This window comes from Macrobrachium rosenbergii, chromosome 26 (genome assembly GCF_040412425.1).
Source record: "Macrobrachium rosenbergii isolate ZJJX-2024 chromosome 26, ASM4041242v1, whole genome shotgun sequence".
In the NCBI taxonomy this organism is placed as follows: domain Eukaryota; kingdom Metazoa; phylum Arthropoda; class Malacostraca; order Decapoda; family Palaemonidae; genus Macrobrachium; species Macrobrachium rosenbergii.
This window is the reverse complement of record NC_089766.1, coordinates 41,060,621-41,085,620: the sequence shown is the minus strand read 5'-3', so window position 1 is coordinate 41,085,620 and position 25,000 is coordinate 41,060,621. Positions and strand designations below refer to the sequence as shown.

The 25,000-nt window shown below is 42.6% G+C and overlaps 1 protein-coding gene across 2 annotated transcripts in view; it reads right to left on the bottom strand.

Moving 5' to 3' along the window:
* The window catches only part of LOC136853137 (scoloptoxin SSD14-like), a 342,771-nt gene that overhangs the window by 191,202 nt on the left and 126,569 nt on the right, over window positions 1–25,000 (bottom strand). The window contains exon 1 of one of the 2 annotated variants that reach the window (XM_067128439.1): window positions 24,942–25,000. This exon is cut by the window's right edge and continues 288 nt beyond it. The exons of the other annotated variant lie outside the window; for it this stretch is intronic. The gene's annotated coding sequence lies outside the window, so the exon portion shown is untranslated. The remainder of the gene's footprint in view (window positions 1–24,941) is intronic. 2 annotated transcript variants of the gene reach the window in all.

Sequence of the window (25,000 nt, the reverse complement as noted above, 5' to 3'; positions counted from 1 at the left end):
GGTTACACCTCCTCAGTGTTTGATTGGTTGGCAATATTGCAAGTGAAATAATTTTGTTATAGGTAAAGTGTTGTGATTATTCGTAATCAAAATGGAGGATATGAATGTCGTAGAGTTGCTTGAAGGAGAGGGATGGCAGGATAGGTTGGCTGAATTAAACAAAGAGGAGTTAGAATCTGTGGCAGATTTTTTCAAGTGGAGAGAACAGTATCAATGAGGAAGGGTATACTATTGCTAAAGGTTTATGAGTGTGTTAAGGAGACTAAGACAGGAGCCAAAACCCAAGGTTAGGAAAGAAGAGGTCTTGTCAGTAGAAATTTTGGATAGACAGATTAGTCTAAAACAAATGGAAATAGACCAGCAAAAAATGGTGTTTGAAGAGAGAGAGAGAGAGAGAGAGAAAGGCAGCATGAGTTAGCTAAGTTGGCTTTGCAAACGCCAGGGTCACCAGGGTCTCCTTCTCGTGATGAGGCTTCCTCCTCCTTCTCAAATTTAGCTCAGGCTTTGAAGTTTGTCCCGAACTTCCAGGAAGATAACGTGGCAGAGTTCTTTATGTCATTCGAAAGAATTGCTAATAAGTTAGAATGGCCTATTGGATTATGGACTACCCATATGCAGAGTAAATTGATTGGGAAAGCCCAAAAGGTGTATGTAACTTCAGAAGAAAATCTCTCCTCGGATTATGAAAGTGTAAAGGCGATAATGTTGAAGGCATATGAGCTCGTGCCGGAGGCCTATCGGCAAAGGTTCCGTAATTTAAGGAAAAATGAAAATCAGACTTTCGTAGAATTTGCAAGGAGTAAAGAGCAATTTGCTACTGATTGGTTGAAATCTAAAGAGGTGGACGATTTTGATAAGTTAAAGCAGTTGCTGTTGGTTGAAGAGTTCAAAAGGTGTACTCCTGATCGTTTGAAGGTTCATTTAGAGGAACTGAAATTAGATTCCCTTCAGGAGGTTGCTGTGGCATCAGATGAGTACTTTTTGTCTCAAAGATACTATGAAAGAGACGATACCTAAGGAAAAATCACGTTGGGGTTATTCTGGGAAATCTGGTAATTTTAATAATCGAAAGAATAATGTGTCTCAGAATGTACAATCAAATAAGGTTTCTCCGAATGGTCAATCAAAGGTGTGGTACTCGCAAAATAACAGACTTAGGGAGTCGGATGTTTATGATCCACAAAAGTCTAAGTATTTGACGTGCTTTTTCTGTAACAAGCGGGGTCATGTCAAAAGAACGTGTAATGCTTGGAAAAAGGTACGTAATAGTAAAGGTAATCCGATGATGGCGGTTGAGAAAAGTGCTAGTCAGGTTGGATCTCTGCCCTCGACTCAATGACTAAGAAAGTCAGAGACTGGTAGTTCCTTCGGTGATTTTCTGGCCGTGGGTGAAGTCTCGCTGGATGGTAAAGGTCAAGGGAGGAAAGTGAATATTTTACGTGATACCGGAGCTGCGCAATCATTAATTCTTAGAGATTCGGTCCCGAATGATTTTGTGTATGAGAATCGGGAGTTTGTTATTTTGAGTGGTTTCCCGGACACGGTAAAATCGTATCCAATTGGTCTATTTCATCTTAGTTGTCCTTATTTTTCGGGGAATATCCGTTTGGCTATTGTTGATAAATTTCCGATTAAAAAGGTGGATGTGGTTCTCGGAAATGAGGTTGTGTATGAGAATAAGTCCGTGCCAATTGTGATTAATCCGGATGTGGAAGTAGCGGTAGTCACTCGTGCTGAAGCAAAGGCTGTTGACGCTGCAGAGTCAACAGTCGATGTTGATTTGAGTAGTTTATGACGTAGTGATGTAGCTGTAGATAGTAGTGGTGTTAGATTAAAACCCAATTGGACTGTTAAAGAACCTGTTTTGGCTCAGAAAAAGGAGTTTGGTAGCCTCCTTATTGATTCTGGTGGGATAACGAATGTGACTGTTCCTATGTTTAAGGTAATTAATAGAATATTGTATAGAGTAAGTAGACCAATGCATGCCTCGGGGGAGGATTACGAAATTATTCGACAGATTGTGGTTCCTGAATGTTACCGTCATGAGTTGATGTCATTAGCTCAAGAGAATGTGATGGTGGGACATTTTGGTATTCACAAAACAGTCGGTAGGTTATTGAATAATTTCTTTTGGCCTAAGTTGAAAGGTGATGTAAAAAAAATTTTTAATAGTTGTGAAGTTTGTCAGAGAATCGGCAAACCTAATCTACCTATTCCAAAGGCTCCGTTAATACCTATCCCTGTTTTGTCTGAACCTTTTCGCGAAGTGTTAATTGATGTTGTTGGTCCTCTCCCAAAGTCAAAGAGTGGAGATGAGTATATTTTCACTATTATGGATCGTATGTCTCGGTACCCCGAGGCAATCCCCTTGCGGTCCATAAGGAGTGAAAAGATTGTAGAGGCATTAATAGGTTTCTTTTCAAAATTTGGTCTTCCGAAGGTAATTCAGTCTGACTGCGGTACTAACTTCACGAGTCGTTATTTTAAGCAGAAAATGACTGAATTGGGGATTAAACATGTAACGTCTTCGCCTTATCATCCAGAGTCACAGGGTGCTTTGGAGCGTTTTCACCAAACTATGAAAAGCATGTTAAAGAAATATTGTATTGTGAATGGGGCTGAATGGGATAAAACCTTCCCTTCCTCTTATTCGCATTCCGCTCTATTCCTGGTCAATCTCTCAGTCTCTCTCCTTTTAATTTGATTTTTGGACATTCTGTAAGGGGTCCGCTCGATATGGTGAGAGAGGCTTGGGAGGAGATGCACCTGATTTGAATCTGTATGATTACCTTAATAATTTGAATGCTAAATTAACCAGGGCTTGGTCTTTTGCAGGTGAGAATTTGTTGGAAAGTCAGAAGAAAATGAAATTTTATTTTGACAGAAAGACTGTGACACGGGACTTCGATGTAGGACAGAAGGTACTGGTTCTGTTACCTATCCCAGGTAATTCTCTCAAAGCTACCTTCAGGGACCATGGAAGGTATTAAAGAAAGGTAAATAATGTTAATTTCTTGGTGGAAACGCCAGATAGGAGAAAGCCTCATCAATTGGTACATATAAATATGATGAAAACCTTCCATGAAAGAGAGAAGGTTAGGCCAATTGCGGCTCTTCAAGACTGTAAAGTGACTTTGTTAGTAATAATGCTTCTTTTTCAGATGAGCCTAATAATGATTGCTTTTTCAGAGGATAGGGACGTTTACTTGAAAGATAGTGAATGGCTGGCAGGTAATGTCGAGGCTTTAGAAAATTTACCTCAGATGTTGAGTCACTTGGGTAAAGATGAGCATCAATCCTTGAGAAATTTGGTTTTAAAATATAGGGACTTGTTTTCTAATGTGCCCGGCAAGACCACGATCCCTGTTTCTCCCCTCCATATTTTGGCTCTGCTGAATTGACTTGAGACCTGATTTCCGAGCTGCAGGCAGTTGGTATCTGCACCTTGACTAGTGAGCCTGCTTTTTCTCTGCTCATGGAATTACAGCAAGTCTGAGAATATATATATCTTCAGCTGGCAGTTTCTCTTGATCTTCGCCATTTCATCATTGCCTCTGGTGCAGTACTTGCCAGAGGGGCCTCGCTTGGCGACGGTAAGGCGTGTCATCCACTTATATTATAAAGCACTGATGAAGATTACTGGGATCACGGCATCCATAATTATTTCGGAGATGACTGGGATCATGGCAGTGCTGCAGTAGTCAGTTGAGTGTATGATTAACTCTATATTGAGATTTGCTGTCCTCGGCCTTCATTGGAGTGATTTTGGGAGGAGACTTGCATCATTTCATAATCATCCTTTAGCATGTAAAAGTCAGGTTATTCCTTTCTTTTTGTTTTCTATTCCTCTCTGGGCCCCCTTTCCTCCTTCAGAGGTTGAATGTGTTGCCTAATTATTGGTGTATGTGTTGTGTGTAAATGATTTTTGTTTTAATGCTTATGAAGAGGCCTAGTAATAATTTCTTGTATTTTTGAATAATAATATATATTGTTTTTTTTTATTGTTTTGCTATCCCCCTTGAGTTATTCTTGTGCTGCATTTACTTGGGTTTGCTCCCACCTTAGTGGTTGGCTACCTTTTGAACACCTTAATTTGTGGTATCTTTGATTATTTATGGTCCTGTGGACCTAGATTGTGTTGTGGTCCAACGAGGCCATGACAACACCCAAACGAAAATTAGTTCTTTCCTCAGCGCAAGAACGTTTTACATCCACCAAAGAGCCTTATTCATCTCGGTCTCCTCAATTGAACTACTGCTGGACTCATTGTTATGGCTGTCCCACTTCACAATACCCCTGCAGCTGCGAATGAAGGAAAGAGGAAAACCGAGACTGAAGCAAAACGACACAATGTGCTGAACGATAACAGCTGTTTCTTAAGAGAATGGCTCTCCTCGTTCTCATTCACTCTTTTCACTCCATACTATCAGCCAAAATTTTGCTGTAATTTCACTGTCACTGTTACTGTCTACAGTATTTGCTTTTGTTCTTCATCCAAGCGAAATGCGGATTCAGGTTCTCCTAAAAACCGCTTCCACTTAATGTTCATGACTTCACTAAATACTCTTACTATGAAAAAATTTTCTCCAGCCACACCTCACCTTACTTTCAAAAATCCTTTGACCAACTCATTTGTGTCCTTTCAGCTACCCACAGTTTTTCTGACACAACAAGTGCTACCCATATTCATTCCCTGAATCCGTTACTCTTTTTTTCTATACTGAATTCTGTGCAATGGATAACTCGTCTTTCATCTCAGTTATTCCAGTCATATTCAGCACACTCACTCCTCTAGCAAATCAAATGTATAATTATCCTTCGAACTACATTCAAGCCCAGCCACAATCACCAGACTTTATTTTCATTTCATTTCCTACAATTTTTTGCAAAGTGAATTCTATGTTTGGCCGTGAAAACCCCCTTTCACCCAGTCATAAAATGACCCACAATACACACACTGTGGTGACATTGATACAGTTTTTATTCCTCAATTCTGAGAGGGCCGGAATGTTTTTAAGAGAACAACAATCTATTCCTCCTACTGGGTAGAAAGAACCTGAAAGCATGTTTGTGCTAGGTGATTTCATTGCATGGTGACATGGACAGCCTGGGTTTTTGCCAAGTAGGGTTTTGGCAAGATCTTGAGAATGAAGAAATACATGGTTCCAAAAGAAAAATATTCATAAGTAGACAAAAATATGATGGATAGATGAGGCAGATCTGAATGATATTGGAGTGGCAGTGGTGAGTAGGAGTAAGCCAAGAATGCTTGTGAAAGTACCTGGTGGGGATGCAAGGCCAGCAATCAAGAGGAGGTTGAAGAATGAAAAGAAACCCAAAAACTTGTGTTTATAAGTGAAGTGAGAGGGTGATTTAGTGGATGACTAGGGTGTGTAAGATACACCTCAAAGAGGGAGGGGCTCCAAAAAATAGTTGAGATGATTAATTGTTTCTTTGTAAGGGTGTTACAGGGGAATAAGAACTATAGAACCATAACATTACTGAAGCATATTGACGAAGGTGTGAGGCAGGATTTTGACTGGGCCGGTAAGACAGATGCCAGAACGACTGGGGATTTTGATTGGGTAGTAAGAAAGAAACTAGAAGGACTGACAGCAGAAGAGCAGTATCCGTTCAGAAAGGAAGAAGGTGAGGGGACCAAGTGTATGATACCCTCTCAGCACATCTGGGACGCCTACATGATGACCGGACCCTGTCCCTGTCAAACTGCCTGGTCAGCAGTCACAGCGACTTTCCAAACAGCATTCTGGCTTCTGGCTGAAGTAAATCCCTATCTCTCTATCTTCAGTCTTGTATAACATGGGATTCTCAAGTATTTTTGGAAATTCCACCCATGATGATGGGGCTGTCCGGTCATCAAATTTCCGGAACCATTAATAAAAAAAAATTAAAAGAGTGAAGCTTTGCCTTTTCCATTCACTTTGGAAAAAGAGAGATAGGGTGAAAGCTTGAAAAATCAATGAACTGGAAATTGACTTTCAATCTACTATTAATCTAAACACAATTATTCATCTCCGACTATTTGCGCATACATACATACATACAAGTCATACCAGGTGTTTTTCATGAGCTCATTTTCAGAACATACCTCAGTACTGAAGATTGTGCAAAACAAAATCACGGAACTGTCCATTAATCTTCATTTTTTTCTGTCGAAGATTTGCTGATATTTTGGTCATGTGACTTTTTTATTTTCCCCACTTTACATATATTTTACCCATTTTACATATATTTTATTGTCATTCCAAGTGCATACCACTCATACTGGTGATCTCAAAATGATATTATTATTATTATTATTATTATTATTATTATTATTATTATTATTATTATTATTATTATTATTATTATTATTATTCAGAAAATGAAACCTTTTCTTATGGACCAAGCCCACAGGGGCCATTGACTTGGAGTTCAAGCTTCCAAAGAATATGGTATATATTCATTGGAAGAAGTAAGAGGAGGTAAAGGGAAATACAGAAAGAAGAGATCTTACTAATTAAAAAAAAAAATAAATTAGTATAGAGATAAAAAAAAGATAACTGAAGTCTGCCTGCATTATATGAATACATTTCTCCAAATCTTTCTGATAAAGGAATTTTTGCAAATTGCGCGACTGTTGTAGACGGTTTTATAAGTTCCACTGATCCAATCTCCGATATAAGAAGTCAGCCATGGTTTGGTGATATGAAAAGTTCACAGAAAATATGAAGATGGCTTTCTCGAGCCACATATGACATGTACTGTATATATTCAAATCATAGGTGGGCTATTTTTATTTGATTTTGGGAGCATATTCACTGCCTCGTTTTTCTAATTATGCTACTGATACCTCTTAATGTTCATTCACTCATTCAAGATTTAATACTAAACTTACATTGCTATTTTAGCTATAGAATCTATCAATTAGTAGCTTACCTTAGTTTTTGAAGAATGCGACGAAATTTCCCATGAAAATACCACTCGCATAATTTGCCATTCACTCGTTCAGTGTTCTGGACCCTTTCATAATTTCCTCCAGCCCTGATAAAGTGACTCAGTCGTCTGAGTCGATCGCTCAAACTGACGTTTGTTTTTCCCCAAAAGAAAAGTTTCCCGAAAAGGTGAGCTCTGTCAAGGGCCTGTCACATTCAGACCGAGGTATTCCAAAACTCATTTTGATGCATCAAACCTTCTATTGTGAGATTTCCCCCAGGACTTCCGAATGGGGAAAAGGGTTCCCTGGCCTCTCTCCCTCTCATAACTAAGCAATGGAGGCAAATTCGAGTCTCCCTATGTTAAGGAGTTTTAGGGAAAGTATTTTGAATCTCTTTATAAAAATGGAGAAATGGGGATACTTTTCGATGCTTGGGATTTTTCCACATAAAATGTTCTGTACCTGCTTCAACCTCGTAGGAGGGTAGTGCAGCCAGTGCACTGTAGGCATTACTTACTGTTTTTTGCAGTCCTTTCGGCCCCTAACTGCAATCCTTTTCATTCCCTTTACTGTAACTCCATTCATATTCTCTTTTTTCCATCTTACCTTCCACCCTCTAACAATTGTTTCATAGCGCAACTGCTTGCTGTCAATTTCTGCTTCAGAGCTGAATGACCTCATGGGTCTCAGCGCTTGGTCTTTGGCCTAAATTCTATATTCTGTTCTATACCCGCTTCAAGGTGAATGCAGGAGTATATGAGTGTAAAAACCCTCTTCGAGACCTATGACGTCAGCCTGGCTGAGAGGGCCTTACTGCTTACCAAGCACCTAGACGGGAAGGCTAAGGCTGCTCACCGAGCCCTGGACAGAGATCAACGAGGAGACATGGCTGCAGTCCGTGAGGCCATCGCTAAGGCGTATGAGATCACCCCTGGGAGGTGGAGACAAAGATTCAGAGGTATGGCTAAGAATGCCGGCTGGTCCTGGACTGAATGGGCGTGTCACAAAACCCAAGCGGGGACCCGCTGGTTCGAATCCCTGCACTGCAACAGTTTGCCCCAACAGAAAACCAACTATCATATTCTACTTCAGTCTCTGGTGGAAGGTGGAACAGCGCATCAAATTATGCCCTGTAAGATCAAATATGGCAGCTGGATAAGCTGTGTGTGTGCCTAGTCAGCCATGCATGATGCTAGGTTCACACATTCACGTATCAAGGCACGCATGCGCACGCACAGCCGGAATTGGTGAAACTTGCGCATACGCAAGAAAATAGGCCCCGCCCAACTGGATACGTGTCACGGGACGATGTGCGTGATGCATGCGTATTATAGTGCGCCGCAAATGTAAGCACTGCGTAAGGGTGACGTGACGCTGACGAACAAGCGGCGGCGCAGGCAGAAGTAGTGCGTGGCAGAGCACGTAACACCAACGTACGTATACCGTATGTGTTACGTTCTGCGTAACTGAGTTACGCAAACGTCACGTTATTTACGTACTGCGGGGTTAAACCCCAGCTATATAAAGGCCGGCAGCTGCACATGTGAGCTAGTCAATGCCGTAATACCACAGCGACAAGACATACTACCAACGTGCTGAAGCAACATGGACAACATAGCTGAAATGCGTCAACTCATAGCTATAGCACGTACGGATAGACCAGAATTGTTGCCACTTGTCATTGAGTATGTGCACGTCATGTTATTGCTGGAGCTTGCAATGATTGCTGCAAAGCACTTAGGGCAGAAAAAAAGGCGCCCAAGGAGGGTGTGTGCGTGGCCGTACCTGCAGAAAAGGATGGAGCAAGGTCATTATGACAACCTGATGGCGGAGTTGTCAACCGAAGCCCCAGAGCTGTACAGAAATTTTACCCGGATTGACAAGGACCTCTTCAATGAAATTGTTGAACGGGTCACACCCCACATTCAGAAGAAAGTGACATTCTGGAGGAAACCCATTGAGCCAGGCCTACGTGTTGCTATCACCCTACGCTTCCTCGCTACAGGTGATTCATACAAGAGTCTGCAATATTCGTTCCGGGTAGCCCACAACACCATTAGTCTCATCGTACCAGAGACCTGCAGGGCCATTGTTGCTGCCTTCGGGGATGAGGAACTGCAGGTGCCACAAACACCTGAAGCGTGGCAGGAGGTTGCACGGGGTTTTGAGGAACGGTGGAACTTCCCGCACGTAATTGGAGCTATAGATGGGAAGCACATTAGGCTCCGTAACCCTCCCAAAGGGCGGTGCACGCATTACTTCAACTACAAGAAGTTCTACTCCATGGTATTACTTGCAGTTGCTGATGCTTCATACAAGTTCCTGTACGTCGATGTGGGAACCATTGGGTCAGAGTCAGACGGTGGTGTATTTGCCCAGACCCGACTGGCAGAAATGCTGTTGCAAGAGGAAGCAAATCTTCCCCAACCGGATGCCCTGCCAGGTCAACCTAATGGATCTCCTGTGCCCTACTTCCTAGTTGGCGATGATGCCTTCCCCCTGAGGAATTACCTTATGAAGCCCTACCCCAAAAGAGGACTTAGCAAGGAGGAACGGATTTGCAACTACAGGTTAAGTAGGGCACGCAGGACGGTGGAGAACGCCTTTGGGATTCTGGCAAACAGATTCCGAGTATTCCACACTGCAATATGCTTGAAGCCTGACCATATAGAGCCATTAGTGATGTCTGCATGTGTTCTGCACAATATGATCATAAGAAGAAATGCACGAAGACAAGAAGGAGATCAGGAGCACCCTGTCACACATGCTGTCATCCCTGGTAGCTGGAGGAGTGACCCGTCCTTAGGAGCAGCCCTTCCAACCGTGACCGGCAACACTGCAACGAGGGATGCAAAGGAACAGCGTAACTTGCTGAAGGAATACTTTTCATCGGCTGAAGGCTCCGTGCACTGGCAGGAGAACATGATTTAGCTCTCATGCATACCTGATTGTTGTAATTACTTAAATGTCTCTTCCTGCATATATTTTGGACTTATTTAAAATTCAATAATGTATCAATTCAGGATTATTTTGCCCTGTGCATTTGTGTACTTTTGTTTATTTTAGTTGATTTAATAAAAGATATTGTTCAAATCCATGATATATTACTCTCATCAATACTTGGTAAATGGGAAGAGGATAGAGCGGGCCATGACATTGCAAATGCATGTTTAATAAATATGAAACAAACATATATATAAATAAAAGAAAGAAGATGTAGTTATTTTGCCCTTTTTAATAATTTCTTAACATGGAATCTATTCTGATATGATAATTCTATCATTTTTGAAAGTACCTTCTCTTAACATTGTTTTTATTCTGAGGTGATAATTCTATGTTCTTGAAAGTACCTGCTCTTAGCATTTACATTGTTGATATTCTGATATGAAAATTCTATCTTTTTGAAACTACCTTCTCCCCGATATTTGTGACATTTTATATGACTTGCTAATATTTGGCCTGTTGTCATTTTGCTTCTGTGCACATATGTTACATAAAGTATTTTGAACTTATTTCAAAGTCAATAATGAAATGTTAGTGTATTCGGGTTCATTTTGCCTTCTTTATTTGTGTACTTGCATTATAGCTACTTCATTGAATACATGATATTTGAGCAGAGGATAGAGCTAGACATGATATTGCAAAATATATTTATTTAATATAAAACAGAAACATACACATACATAAAAGCAAAAGGAAAAACAACAGTATATACATTAGCTCTGTAAATTGTTAAGGAATGTCGTGTCAAGCGACAGGTTGCTGAGGTCTTTTGGTGTGGATGTCACCAACTGTACTTGCAGGAGTGCCAGCTGCTGTGCAGTGAGTGCCCGCTGCTGCTGCGATGCCGACAGGCTGGCAGGAACTGCAGGTGCCTGACACTCTGCTGTCACTGCCATGGTGTGGGTCATCATGGCCCTCGACGGCACCGTGGAGCCCTCTTTGGTGGCACGGATGTACCTTTGAATGGCACCAAGCACCTCCATTTTCAGGTGCAGGCCCAGCTGTTCTGACACCTGTGTGCACTCATTCTCGACCTCTTGAAAGAACTTCCTCCAGTAGAGGACGCGGGGGTTACGAGGAGGTGGGTCGACAGTCGTCAGCATATCGTCCCGGAGGGCCTCTGCCCTCGTGAAGGCGACGTCGAACAGCTCGGAAACTTGGTGTTTCCGAGCCTTGGTTATTGCTCGATCAACCGGAGAGGGCGTGGGCATCGGTGTCGGACCAGAAGAAACATGAGCAGGCAGGTCCAGAACTTGGGCAGGGAGGGCGGCAGCAGGGAGGGTGGCAGCAGCACAGGCAGCCTGTAAAAAGAGGAGCGACATATATGAGAACATGGTATAAAATGTACATTGAATGCATGGAAACTATGTAATAACATTATATTCAGTAATAATTATGCATGGAAACATTAAAACAAACATACCATGGGAAGTCCCAACACCTTTGGCTTCCTTTGACGCACAATGTGTGGCTTCAGGAAGTGGAAAATGTTGAGTATCCATTTCTCCCGGTCCGTCAGCCGTCTGCCCGCCCCTTTGCCACTCTTCTCCGCCGTAAGCCGCCCAAAACGACTCTTGAGGGACGTAAACCACGTCCTCAGTTCATGGCCACTCACGGGAGGAACAAGTGACTGGCCCTTCTCTTCGAAGGCCCTCCACACCTTGGCCTTATCCTTGTAGGCTGTGAGGCCCTTGTTATATATGAACTCGGCCTCAGTCTCCAGCCACTCGCCAACTAGCCTCTCATTTTCCTCCGAGAGGATCACTGACGGGTTCTTCTTGCGGCCTCCTGTAGGGCCATCTCCATCAGGAGTGCTTTTGGAGTCGGCGTCGGCATCCCCCTCGTGGGTGTTGTCGTCGGTGGCGGTGGCGGCGGCGGCGGGGTCGCTCTCGTAGGCGAGGGCAAGGTCCTCTTCCTCCTCCTCTAGGTCGCTCTCCGTCACAAGCTCGTCGGCCTCGAGCTGCAGCACAACAGCATCACTGCCTGAAGGGGACCATCAGCTTCAGGAGGCTTTGCGTGGGGGCAACTCCAGCTGCCAGGGCTCCTGGAGTTCTCAGGGCCCCTTTCCTGGTCCTCTTCAGCATGGGTCCTTTGGGCATCTTGGCTGCTGCAGTGGACGGCGAAGACGGAGGCGCTGAGGGAGATAGCAACAGGATGCTGGCCGGAGAAGCACTGACCTGGAAGCGCGCCGCCTGCCCCTTTATCCCAGGTCAAAGTGTTGCCACATCTGGCGGTTGCGAGGGTGCGGCAGCGTTGCGCGTCTACTCCCACGCCATTCTGACAGCCACGCGGTGCCCTGGGGCAGCGTGTGCCCCCAGGTAACGGCATGGCAGCTGCGCGGTCAGCCCGCGGGTGGCGCCACGCTGTGCGGGTCGGGCCACGCTACCTGACAGTTGACCTGGCCACCCCCGCAGGGTTTCGAGCAGGCCGAAAGGTTCTTGTCCCCCGGCGCACGGCCAGGTGGTCCGTAACAGTCGCGCCGCATGCTGCCGCATTTACACAGTACTTACGGTACATTTACGTTGTGTTTGCGTTGTTTTTACGTACTCTCTGGCTCCGCCCCGTTCGTGGCCGTGCGTGGGCATGCGTGCCTTGATACATGAATGTGTGAACGTAGCATAAAGATCCGCAATGGTGCTTCTAGGTCTTTCAGGGTGGAGCAAGCCACGACATCAAGAGACTGAGCACTTGAGACTAGAATGAGCCTGATTCAGCTCCTTACGAGAGCAAATGGTGTTGAACGTTTAAAACAATGTAGTTATGAGATAAACTCAACTTCAAAGTTTAGTGCTTCAGAAAAATAATAGAGGTATATGGCAAATTATGTCCTGCCATCATGTCTAACTTGCTGGTAGCTCCTGTGCACTAATCCGATAACTTTCTCATCTGTGTTATAAATTGGCAGCTGTGCATTAGCAATTTGAAATAAATTTATGAGAATCATAACTGGTGCAAATATGATGGTTTGATTCTCGAATAATTCTGTCCTTTGACTTGGATACCGTACATTCATTTGCGTTTATATGTCAGTGTATTCAATAACAGTTCCGAGTATAAATAGTTTGTTGGGAAAAGTCAATTTCACTTTGTAATCAGGCACAAATAATTTGCCAGTGATTTAGCTCACTGATGAATTCTATCAGTAACTGATTCCAACAACAGTATTAATGTAATTGCATTGTTTCATTTTAAAGAACATGTGTAATTGGTATTTATTCCAATACTATTTTACCAATTTTTGCAACAGAATTTCTTTAAAACAATTAGTATATGGGAAGCAGAAAAGGGAGAGAAATAAATGTTGAGTATAAGTTTCCACAGCATCGAAAGCTCAAAAAACAAAGATTGACGTAAGCACTGGTGCTGTATTATAGAGTAAATAAAAAAATTATTGAACTGTTTCACTCTAAAGATACATTTCAGTGTACGTGGAAACAAAAAGAAAAAAAAAAAAAAAAAGAGCAATGAGAATTTTCATGAAGGGAGAGGTTTCTGCATCAAAAATCTATAAAAAGAGAAATATATTGAGAGATTAACCAGAGATTTCAGAGAAATGTCTCTTCCATTTCATATTCATGGCACGCTATGCACCCCCCGCCCCTCTACGCCCGGCCCAGAGATTGATGCCTCCCATGACTCTGGAACGAATCTGTGGCATATAAGTTAAGCGTCCGGATAAAACTTCTTCAGTATGACGTATGATGTTTGGACCCTCTGTCTTTCCCCGGATTTATTCTCTTCCTTTCGCTCCCTATTTTCATTGCAAATCTGTGGATGCGGGTGCAAGTTGACATATTTCATTTTTCCATTAATATATATAAATTTATATTAGCTGACCAACCAGGGAATAACTTTGAAGATCTTTCATTGAAAATACTTTTCTGACCCGTGATCAATTATTCTGTCTGAAATTCATTACTTTAAATAAACATGATATATACATACATACATATATCCTGGCACTTATCTGATTAAAATGGAGAGAGAGAGAGAGAGAGAGAGAGAGAGAGAGAGAGAGAGAGAGAGAGAGAGAGAGAGAGAGAGAGAGAGAATGACTGATTTGCAGTGGCAAATATTCTCGGGTTTTTCTAGTATGACTTGATGTTTAACTCCATTCATAAAGGGAATTTAACGAGAGAGAGAGAGAGAGAGAGAGAGAGAGAGAGAGAGAGAGTTTGGTGAAGGTGGCTGATCGGAGAAAGCCTTCAAGCCCACATTTATATTTACCGTGAAACAGCGCTAAAAGCAAAGTGGAAAATGAAAAAAAAAAAAAAAAAAACCGTGGCCACATGTAGTAAACTGAAACAAATAGTAAGCGTTAAGCTAGAGCCTAATGTCTATAAAAATGAAATCAATCAATTCTTCACAGCGACCATTTCTTTGTTTTCTCGACAATGATTTGCGAATCCCACACAATTAAAATCAGTTCAGCCTCTTAGGAAGGACTGCAGCTTTTCACGTGTGTATGTAAGACTGTATGTTCCTTCTCTTGAAGACTCCAAGAATATTCTAAGTTTTTATTAAGTAACTGTATTCATTCTTATCCCCATGTGGATAGGTTTCATCTAATAATAATAATATCGCCAGTAATTCTGAAAATGGTGCATCATGATCTCACTAAGCGCCACTTCCAAAATTACCACAAAAAGACAAAGTAATATCTCGAGTCTAAGTAGATCATCTGCATATCTAATGACCAATCATAAGTCGTGTCTTAATTATCCTTCCGGCCCTGCTCTTTCCCAAAACAGTGACCACCAGAGTCAAGACAAGAAAGCAGAGGAATGTTTTTTATAAAACTAAAATATCTTATTTGTACACATGACGAACGAACATACTTCGTTCTTTCGAGAACTACAAGGAAAATTATCGACCAGAAAACTCATTTAATAAGCAAAACATTACAACACCCGACCCTTGACACAAATTGCTTCATTCCACGTTGGTTCAAAGAGTTGAAATCCTGCAAAGTTCAACTGTTACATAGGCCCATCCCACGCAAATCATTTTTCACTGAAAAGAGTTCAAAGTCCGAATTGCTTTCAATGTCCAACTCCCTGAGGCTTTTCTGATCAAGATGAATTTTATTTCAATGGATAAAACAACTCTAAAAATATTGCGACATGCATACTAAAACTAGCTTATGTGTACAAAGCGGTTGTATGCAGTTTCAGAACTTGTTATTTTGGCTACCCACATTAAAGGCAGTTAAAGCAACGGTTCAATTTACTGTCTAGTATCACTGGAATATATTCCAGAATAATTTTACTCAGTGAAGTAGGTTCAATTTTTAGTTTTATAAGTTTTACAACCTCATCACAAATGCTTGTATAAATAATTATAATAAAAACATTACATTAATACTGATTTAATAAAATGCATTGCGTGGCTGTCAGGAATTACAACTACATCGTTTATGTTTTTGCTATTTTTCGTCGTCCTACACAATTACAGTCGTTGAGCATGAATACACTTATAAACAAGAAACAAAAAACGGGCTGATATACACGGTCGATGAAAACCAAGAAGAAAAGAGCTTAGTAAAAGAAATAGGCTAAAGAAAGTGAAGACTGACCACCAGCTGAAGACAGAGACGGTTGTAAGAAGTTCGTATCCCATTTACGTAATCCTTACTGCTTACCTTCACGTCGTCCACTTGTTATTGTATACCCACCAAAGGCTTTCCCCATTCCCAGTTCTTTCACAATTACTCCCAACAAGAGGCCTCTACTTCAAAACATCAGTCTAGGCCTAAAGCTACGTTCACACATTCACGTATCAAGGCACGCATCCCCACGCACGGCCACGAACGGGGCGGAGCTAGAGAGTACGTAAAAACAACGCAAACACAACATAAATGTACCGTAAGTACTGTGTAAATGCGGCAGCATGCGGCGCGACCGTTACGGACCACCTGGCCGTGCGCCGGGGGGCAGGAACCTTTCGGCCTGCTCGAAACCCTGCGGGGGTGGCCAGGTCAACTGTCAGGTAGCGTGGCCCGACCCGCACAGCGTGGCGCCACCCGCGGGCTGACCGTGCAGCTGCCACGCCGTTACCTGGGGGCACACGCTGCCCCAGGGCACTGCGTGGCTGTCAGAATGGCGTGGGAGTAGACGCGGCAACGCTGCCGCACCCCCCGCAACCGCGTAGATGTGACAACGCTTTGACCTGGGATAAAAGGGGCAGGCGGCGCGCTTCCAGGTCAGTGCTTCTCCGGCCAGCATCCTGTTGCTATCTCCCTCAGCGCCTCCGTCTTCGCCGTCCATTGCAGCAGCCAAGATGCCCAAAGGACCCATGCTGAAGAGGACCAGGAAAGGGGCCCTGAGAACTCCAGGAGCCCTGGCAGCTGGAGTTGCCCCCTACGCAAAGCCTCCTGAAGCTGATGGTCCCCCTTCAGGCAGCGATGCTGTTGTGCTGCAGCTCGAGGCCGACGAGCTCGTGACGGAGAGCGACCTGAGGAGGAGGAAGAGGACCTTGCCTCGCCTCACGAGCGACCCCGCCGCCGCCACCGACGACAACGCCCACGAGGGGATGCCGACGCCGACACCGAAAGCACTCCTGATGGAGATGGCCCTACAGGAGGCCGCAAGAAGAACCCGTCAGTGATCCTCTCGGAGGAAAATGAGAGGCTAGTTGGCGAGTGGCTGGAGACCAAGGCCGAGTTCATATATAACAAGGGCCTCACAGCCTACAAGGATAAGGCCAAGGTGTGGAGGGCCTTCGAAGAGAAGGGCCAGTCACTTGTTCCTCCCGTGAGTGGCCATGAACTGAGGACGTGGTTTACGTCCCTCAGGAGTCGTTTTGGGCGGCTTACAGCGGAGAAGAGTGGCCAAGGGGCGGGCAGACGGCTGACGGACCGGGAGAAATGGATACTCAACATTTTCCACTTCCTGAAGCCACACATTGTGCGTCAAAGGAAGCCAAAGGTGTTGGGACTTCCCATGGTATGTTTGTTTTAATGTGTTTCCATGCATAATTATTACTGAATATAATGTTATTACATAGTTTCCATGCATTCAATGTACATTTTATACCATGTTCTCATATATGTCGCTCCTCTTTTTACAGGCTGCCTGTGCTGCTGCCACCTCCCTGCTGCCGCCCTCCCTGCCCAAGTTCTGGACCTGCCTGCTCATGTTTCTTCTGGTCCGACACCGACGCCCACGCCCTCTCCGGTTGATCGAGCAACAACCAGGGCTCGGAAACACCAAGTTTCCGAGCTGTTCGACGTCGCCTTCACGAGGGCAGAGGCCCTCCGAGACGATATGCTGACGACTGTCGACCCACCTCCTCATAACCCCCGCGTCCTCTACTGGAGGAAGTTCTTTCAAGAGGTCGAGGATGAGTGTGCACAGGTGTCAGAACAGCTGGGCCTGCACCTGAAAATGGAGGTGCTTGGTGCCATTCAAAGGTACATCCGTGCCACCAAAGAGGGCTCCACGGTGCCGTCGAGGGCCATGATGACCCACACCATGGCAGTGACAGCAGAGTGTCAGGCACCTGCAGTTCCTGCCAGCCTGTCGGTATCGCAGCAGCAGCGGGCACTCACTGCACAGCAGCTGGCGCTCCTGCAAGCACAGTTGGTGACATCCACACCAAAAGACCTCAGCAACCTGTCGCTTGACACGACATTCCTTAATAATTTACAGAGTTAATGTATATACTGTTGTTTTCCTTTTGCTTTTATGTATGTGTATGTTTCTGTTTTATATTAAATAAATATATTTTGCAATATCATGTCTAGCTCTATCCTCTGCTCAAATATCATGTATTCAATGAAGTAGCTATAATGCAAGTACACAAATAAAGAAGGCAAAATGAACCTGAATACACTAACATTTCATTATTGACTTTGAAAAAGTTCAAAATACTTTATGTAACATATGTGCACAGAAGCAAAATGACAACAGGCAAAATATTAGCAAGTCATATAAAATGTCACAAATATCAGGGGAGAAGGTAGTTTCAAAAAATAGAATTTTCATATCAGAATATCAACAATGTAAATGCTAAGAGCAGGTACTTTCAAGAACAGAATTATCACCTCAGAATAAAAACAATGTTAAGAGAAGGTACTTTCAAAAATGATAGAATTATCATATCAGAATAGATTCCATGTTAAGAAATTATTAAAAAGGGCAAAATAACTACATCTTCTTTCTTTTATTTATATATATGTTTGTTTCATATTTATTAAACATACATTTGCAATGTCATGGCCCACTCTATCCTCTTCCCATTTACCAAGTATTGATGAGAGTAATATATCATGGATTTGAACAATATCTTTTATTAAATCAACTAAAATAAACGGAAGTACACAAATGCACAGGGCAAAATAATCCTGAATTGATACATTATTGATTATTAAATAAGTCCAAAATAAATACAGGAACAGAATAGAAACAATGTTAAGAGAAGGTACTTTCAAAAATGATAGAATTATCATATCAGAATAGATTCCATGTTAAGAAATTATTAAAAAGGGCAAAATAACTACATCTTCTTTCTTTTATTTATATGTATGTTTGTTTCATATTGATTAAACATAATTTTGCAAAGTCATGTCCCGCTTTATCCTCTTCCCAATTACCAAGTATTGATGAGAGTAATATATCATGGATTTGAGCAATATCTTTTATTAAATCAACTAAAACAAACAAAAGTACACAAATGCACAGGGCAAAATAATCCTGAATTGATACATTATTGAATTTTAAATAAGTCCAAAATATAGGCAGGAACAGACATTTAAGTAATTACAACAATCAGGTATGCATGAGAGTAACTAAATCATGTTCTCCTGCCAGTGCACGGAGCCTTCAGCCGATGAAAAGTATTCCTTCAGCAAGTTACGCTGTTCCTTTGCATCCCTTGTTGCACTGTTGCCGGTCACGGTTGGAAGGGCTGCTCTAAGGACGGGTCACTCCTCCAGCTACCAGGGATGACAGCATGTGTGACAGGGTGCTCCTGATCTCCTTCTTGTCTTCGTGCATTTCTTCTTATGATCATATTGTGCAGAACACATGCGGACATCACTAATGGCTCTATATGGTCAGGCTTCAAGCATATTGCAGTGTGGAATACTCGGAATCTGTTTGCCAGAATCCCAAAGGCGTTCTCCACCGTCCTGCGTGCCCTACTTAACCTGTAGTTGTAAATCCGTTCCTCCTTGCTAAGTCCTCTTTTGGGGTAGGGCTTCATAAGGTAATTCCTCAGGGGGAAGGCATCATCGCCAACTAGGAAGTAGGGCACAGGAGATCCATTAGGTTGACCTGGCAGGGCATCCGGTTGGGGAAGATTTGCTTCCTCTTGCAACAGCATTTCTGCCAGTCGGGTCTGGGCAAATACACCACCGTCTGACTCTGACCCAATGGCTCCCACGTCGACGTACAGGAACTTGTATGAAGCATCAGCAACTGCAAGTAATACCATGGAGTAGAACTTCTTGTAGTTGAAGTAATGCGTACCGCCCTTGGGAGGGTTACGGAGCCTAATGTGCTTCCCATCTATAGCTCCAATTACGTGCGGGAAGTTCCATCGTTCCTCAAAACCCCGTGCAACCTCCTGCCACGCTTCAGGTGTTTGTGGCACCTGCAGTTCCTCATCCCCGAAGGCAGCAACAATGGCCCTGCAGGTCTCTGGTATGATGAGACTAATGGTGTTGTGGGCTACCCGGAACGAATATTGCAGACACTGCAGGAATCACCTGTAGCGAGGAAGCGTGGGGTGATAGCAACACGTAGGCCTGGCTCAATGGGTTTCCTCCAGAATGTCACTTTCTTCTGAATGTGGGGTGTGACCCGTTCAACAATTTCATTGAAGAGGTCCTTGTCAATCCGGGTAAAATTTCTGTACAGCTCTGGGGCTTCGCTTGACAACTCCGCCATCAGGTTGTCATAATGACCTTGCTCCATCCTTTTCTGCAGGTGCGGCCCACGCCCACACCCTCCTTGGGCGCCTTTTTTCTGCTCTAAGTGCTTTGCAGCAATCATTGCAAGCTCCAGCAATAACATGACGTGCACATACTCAATGACAAGTGGCGACAATTCTGGTCTACCCGTCGTGCTATAGCTATGAGTTGACGCATTTCAGCTATGTTGTCCATGTTGCTTCAGCGCGTTGGTAGTATGTCTTGTCGTTGTGGTATTTACGGCATTGACTAGCTCACATGTGCAGCTGCCGGCCTTTATATAGCTGGGGTTTAACCCCGCAGTACGTGGGGCCAACGTGACGTTTGCGTAACTCAGTTACGCAGAACGAACACACACGGTATACTGCGTTGGTGTTACGTGCTCTGCCACGCACTACTTCTGCCTGCGCGCCGCTTGTTCGTCAGCGTCACGTCACCCTTACGCAGTGCTTACATTTGCGGCGCACTATAATACGCATGCATCACGCACATCGTCCCGTGACACGTATCCAGTTGGGCGGGGCCTATTTTCTCGCGTATGCGCAAGTTTCACCAATTCCGGCTGTGCGTGCGCATGCGTGCCTTGATACGTGAATGTGGGAACTTAGCATAAAACCGACCGCCCCCCGCCCTCACCTGTACCAACGTCACTAGTACGAGTCTCGCATCCCATCGAAGTCATCAACACTATCATCGGTTTGAGGGAAACCATTTGCTGAGTCATGTTCATTTTTCTTCAATAAACCAAAATGTAAACAACGCAGTTGTTCTTTCCTGCCCTATAAAACATTTTAAATGTCGACAGGATAGAACAGAATATAGAGTTTACGCCAAAGACCAAGCGCTGGGACCTATGGTGTCATAAGCGCTGAAACGGAAATTGGGAGTTGAAGGTTTGACAGGTGTAACAAGAGAAAAACCTCAAAGCAGTTGCACTACGAAACAATTGTTAGGAGAGGGTGGGAAGTAAGATGGAAGAAAGAGAATATGAACGGAGGTACAGGCAAAGGAACGAAAGGGGTTGCAGCTAGGGGCCGAAGGAACGCTGCAAAGAACCTCGAGTAATGCCTACAGTGCACCGCATGAGGTAAACTGACAGCACTAACTCCCCTACGGAGGAATGTCGACAGATGCTTTTCTTTTTTGTCACAAACACGATTTCACAGACGCAATTTAATACAGATTATAATAAAACTGATCAAAATGAAAGGTTCACGGTCAGCCGCTTATACTTGGGCAGGCGACAAAGAGATATTTACCGGTAATCCGATCACCCTCGCGGTCTTAAAATCAGCAGGGTCCAGGTTTGGAGGTTTTGCCTGTGTAACGGCACCTCAGACATCACGCAACTCCAGGAAAATGGACGCGCTCATTTGCTGGGAGCTCTGTCCCGTGCTACGGTACCCGCTAGTTACCCGGTATTCCTTCTCGGTGTTATTTCTTCTCTACAATGTTTGAATTCTTGTCTTAGACCACCTCACACAAACAACTAACCAGTTGTTTTGCACTGAACATGATTTTCAATCTTATTGCAACAGAGCATTTGATCAACAAAATGTGGGATATGTAAAAGTGCGTCTAGGAAGCCTACGATGCGATACAATGCCTTCTATCGAAAATGGGAAAATAGGCTTCCCTTATGATGGACCCGTTACCAATACTAAACCATCCCTTACGTAAGGAAGCGTTATGCAGCACAAGCAGGAATGGCAATCTTTTCTGATTTCCCATCTTTATTTTGTTCGTTTAAGAGGTCTGGGGAGACGTTAAATTCTGTTGTTGGCTTCTTTTATTTCGTCCACCACTTTAAATCTGGGCAAGAAATCCAAAACAACAAAGAATGAAAAACATTAAATAGGAAAACAACTAAACAAAATATTTCTAAACAAAACTACCAGACACAGCAAACTGGTCAATCCGTAACGGTAACGATTACATGTACATAAAGCATTCATAAAGATGGTAGTCGTCTCAAACTTGGTTCCATCCAGAATGAAATATATCTGTTATTGTCGGCCCAGCCCAAAAGCGAGAGATTCCTGCAGGGTTCAAGAAGCAGCATTAACTGCACCGAACTGCTTGTTTCTGGAGAAAGACCTTTAGTCTGTGAAAACTTTCATTTAGTACTCATACTCACTTGTACTCTATGTTGATGAAATAAAAATCTGAGACAGACAACACAAATATAGCCTATACATATATTATATATATATATATATATATATATATATATATATATATATATATATATATATATATATATATATATATATATATATATATATATATGTATATATAAAATAAATATATATATATATAATATATATGTATATATAAAATATAACTATATATATTTTATATGTAATTATACATATCAACTGTATATATATATATTATATATATATATATATATATATATATATATATATATATATATATATATATAATTATATATATATATATATTCATGTACATGTGTGCACGCAAGCGCTCGTGTTACAGTGAGCAGGAACCCTTCCCTTCAATTGGTAACTTCTGTTTATATAAGTAAGATAAAATCATTCTAAATGAATCCTGGGAGACTGTAGGTAAACTTTGGTTGCGGAAAAATTGTCATGATCAGGTATCTACTTCCGGTCACCAGTGGCATATTTTCCTTGGCGGCTTCTGTTCAAGATGAACCAACCCGAGAATTCCAGCAAAGAAATCATCCGAGTGAGGTTTAGATTTTTTAATAAGTTAATACCCACAGAAGTTTTGTGCAGGTAATTGCAATGTCAACTTTGTACCTTATGAAAGTATCAACCTTTCCAGCTTGATTTATGACTTACATCACAACCTCACAACTTGACACTTCCATCTCATGTCCTTTTTTTGACACGGCTCCCTCTATTTATAAAGAAATTACATAAGCTAATGGACAAGGCACGCCCTTTACGAAGGAAATAAGTTAACTAGCGTAGTGAAGTGTTGAGCCTGGAATTACGACCAACACAGAGCGAGAAAAAATTTACCGCGCCTCGAAATGAGTTTTGCTTCTCTATTGTGACTTGAACGCCACCCCGCCCCCCGCCTTCAACCCTCAGGCTCTCCGTCAGCAACCTTGGTAGGTGTGCGCTAGTATCTTACACTCAATCAATCAACCCACCGGCCTCTCGGCGGGATCTTGACACTCGAAAGTCGTGACAGCGTCTGTAACTAGGGACTATCATCATTATTTATTCGGTCCATTAAGACGAATATGTTCTTGTTCAATCCGCTAAGTCAGACAAGGCATGGAAGGGCCAACATTAGACAAGGTGACCACCAGGAAATTAACAAAACCCTTGAACATCTGTGGAGCAACGAACAGTGCAAGCAGCTTCACCCAAAGGTTCTTGGTGGAACCGGACGTTTAACACGTTTTCAAATCATCGCCTCTATCTGGAAAAGTATAGTCTTTGTAAATGTATTCATGTTTGTAACTAGTTCAAGGTTTTCTGATAGTGCAGTTTCATCGTAGTTGGATAACGCCCTCAGGTATAAAATTATACTTTACCCTGGAGTGCCACGAAAAGCAAATTGGGAAATGAACAAAAGTAACAGATGGCATATGTAATAACGTGAAATAAATAGCGCACGTTCAGCTATGGGCTGTTAAAAAAATAATAATAAATTATTCCCAGCGACAATTTCCTCATTGAAGTAACCACAAAATACAAATCAATGAGCTTCTTAGTGCGGATTAAACTTTCCACATGCGTATGAAAAACTTCAAGACTCGATCCAAGAATATTCCAAGTTTTTATTTGGTCATTCAGTGGGCAAATTACTGTATTAATCCTTATCCCGTCTCACACTTGCAAAGTAATGTCACTTTGCCCATTATCAAAATTACAATAGACAGACAAAATTCAAACCTTTAGTCTATTTAGATCATTTCCATAATTAGCAATCAACCAGAAATCGCGTCTTTGCTACACCCTGCATTGCCATTTGTATATGCAATCCTTCCCGTTCTCCCTTCTAATGAACTACTAGTTACGACGTGGAAGTTTTTATGAAGCTAAAATAACTTATTTATAAACATTGCGACCGAACATTCGTCGTTCCTTCCAAACCTACCTGATATGTCTCCACCTTTGTCAAAGTCCAGGGTAAACTCAAGCTAAGTAAAGTAGACGGCCACACGAAGATATCGATTATTAATAAAATAATTTGTCGACGACACAATATAGAAATGGGTGTATATAATACTTTGATCCCCGAGGGCCTAGTACTAAACACGGCGTCGCAAGGAGTAGGTGGAGGCATACCGGGTTAATACCCCGAAAGGCCCAGCCCCACTCAAATACATTTTACTGAGAAGCTTCCAGAGTTTTGAAGTGCTTTAAACCTCCAACTCCCTTGTGGTTTTTCTGACCAGGAGGAATTTTATTTCATCAAAAGGAGCAACTCTAAAACTATCCGGGCATGCGTACTAAAACCGGACAATGGATGAACGGCGATTATATACAGTTTCAGAACTGTTATTGAGGCTACCAGGCAGCACGATTTTAATTATATACCAGGTTACAGCGACGGTTAATTTTGCTGTCTAGTATCACCGGGATATATTCCAGAATAATAAAAACTTAAGGAGTTTCGATGTCTCGTTTTGACGTTTTACAGTCCGTTACAAATGTGTAGGTGTACCAATTATGATAAAAGCATGGAACTAATACTGGCGTACGAAAAAAGTCAAAGTAATCATCAGAAAGTACATCTGAAATTGTTTTTGCTTCCGCCACTTTCGTTGTCCTGCACTATTTCAGTTGTTAAATATTACTATGTTTTGGATATTAATAAGAAGAAAAACGGAAAAAGGCTAAAGTACACAGTCAATGAAAAATGCGCTTGGTAAAATAAATACTGAAAGTGAACACTCACCAACGGCTAGAAAAGCTACCAGTAGTTCCTATCCCATTATCTTACTCTAGCTGCTGTCATCACTTCCACTTGTTGTAGTAATACCATTAAATACTTCTTACCCAGTCCCAGTTCTTTCCAAGTTACCTCCAACACGAGGCCTCGACTCCAAAACATCAGAACTAGTCCTAGACCCCATACTAACGCCTCTATTATGGTTCTTGAATCCAGTTCACTTAATTCCAGGGTATTTCCAGTTT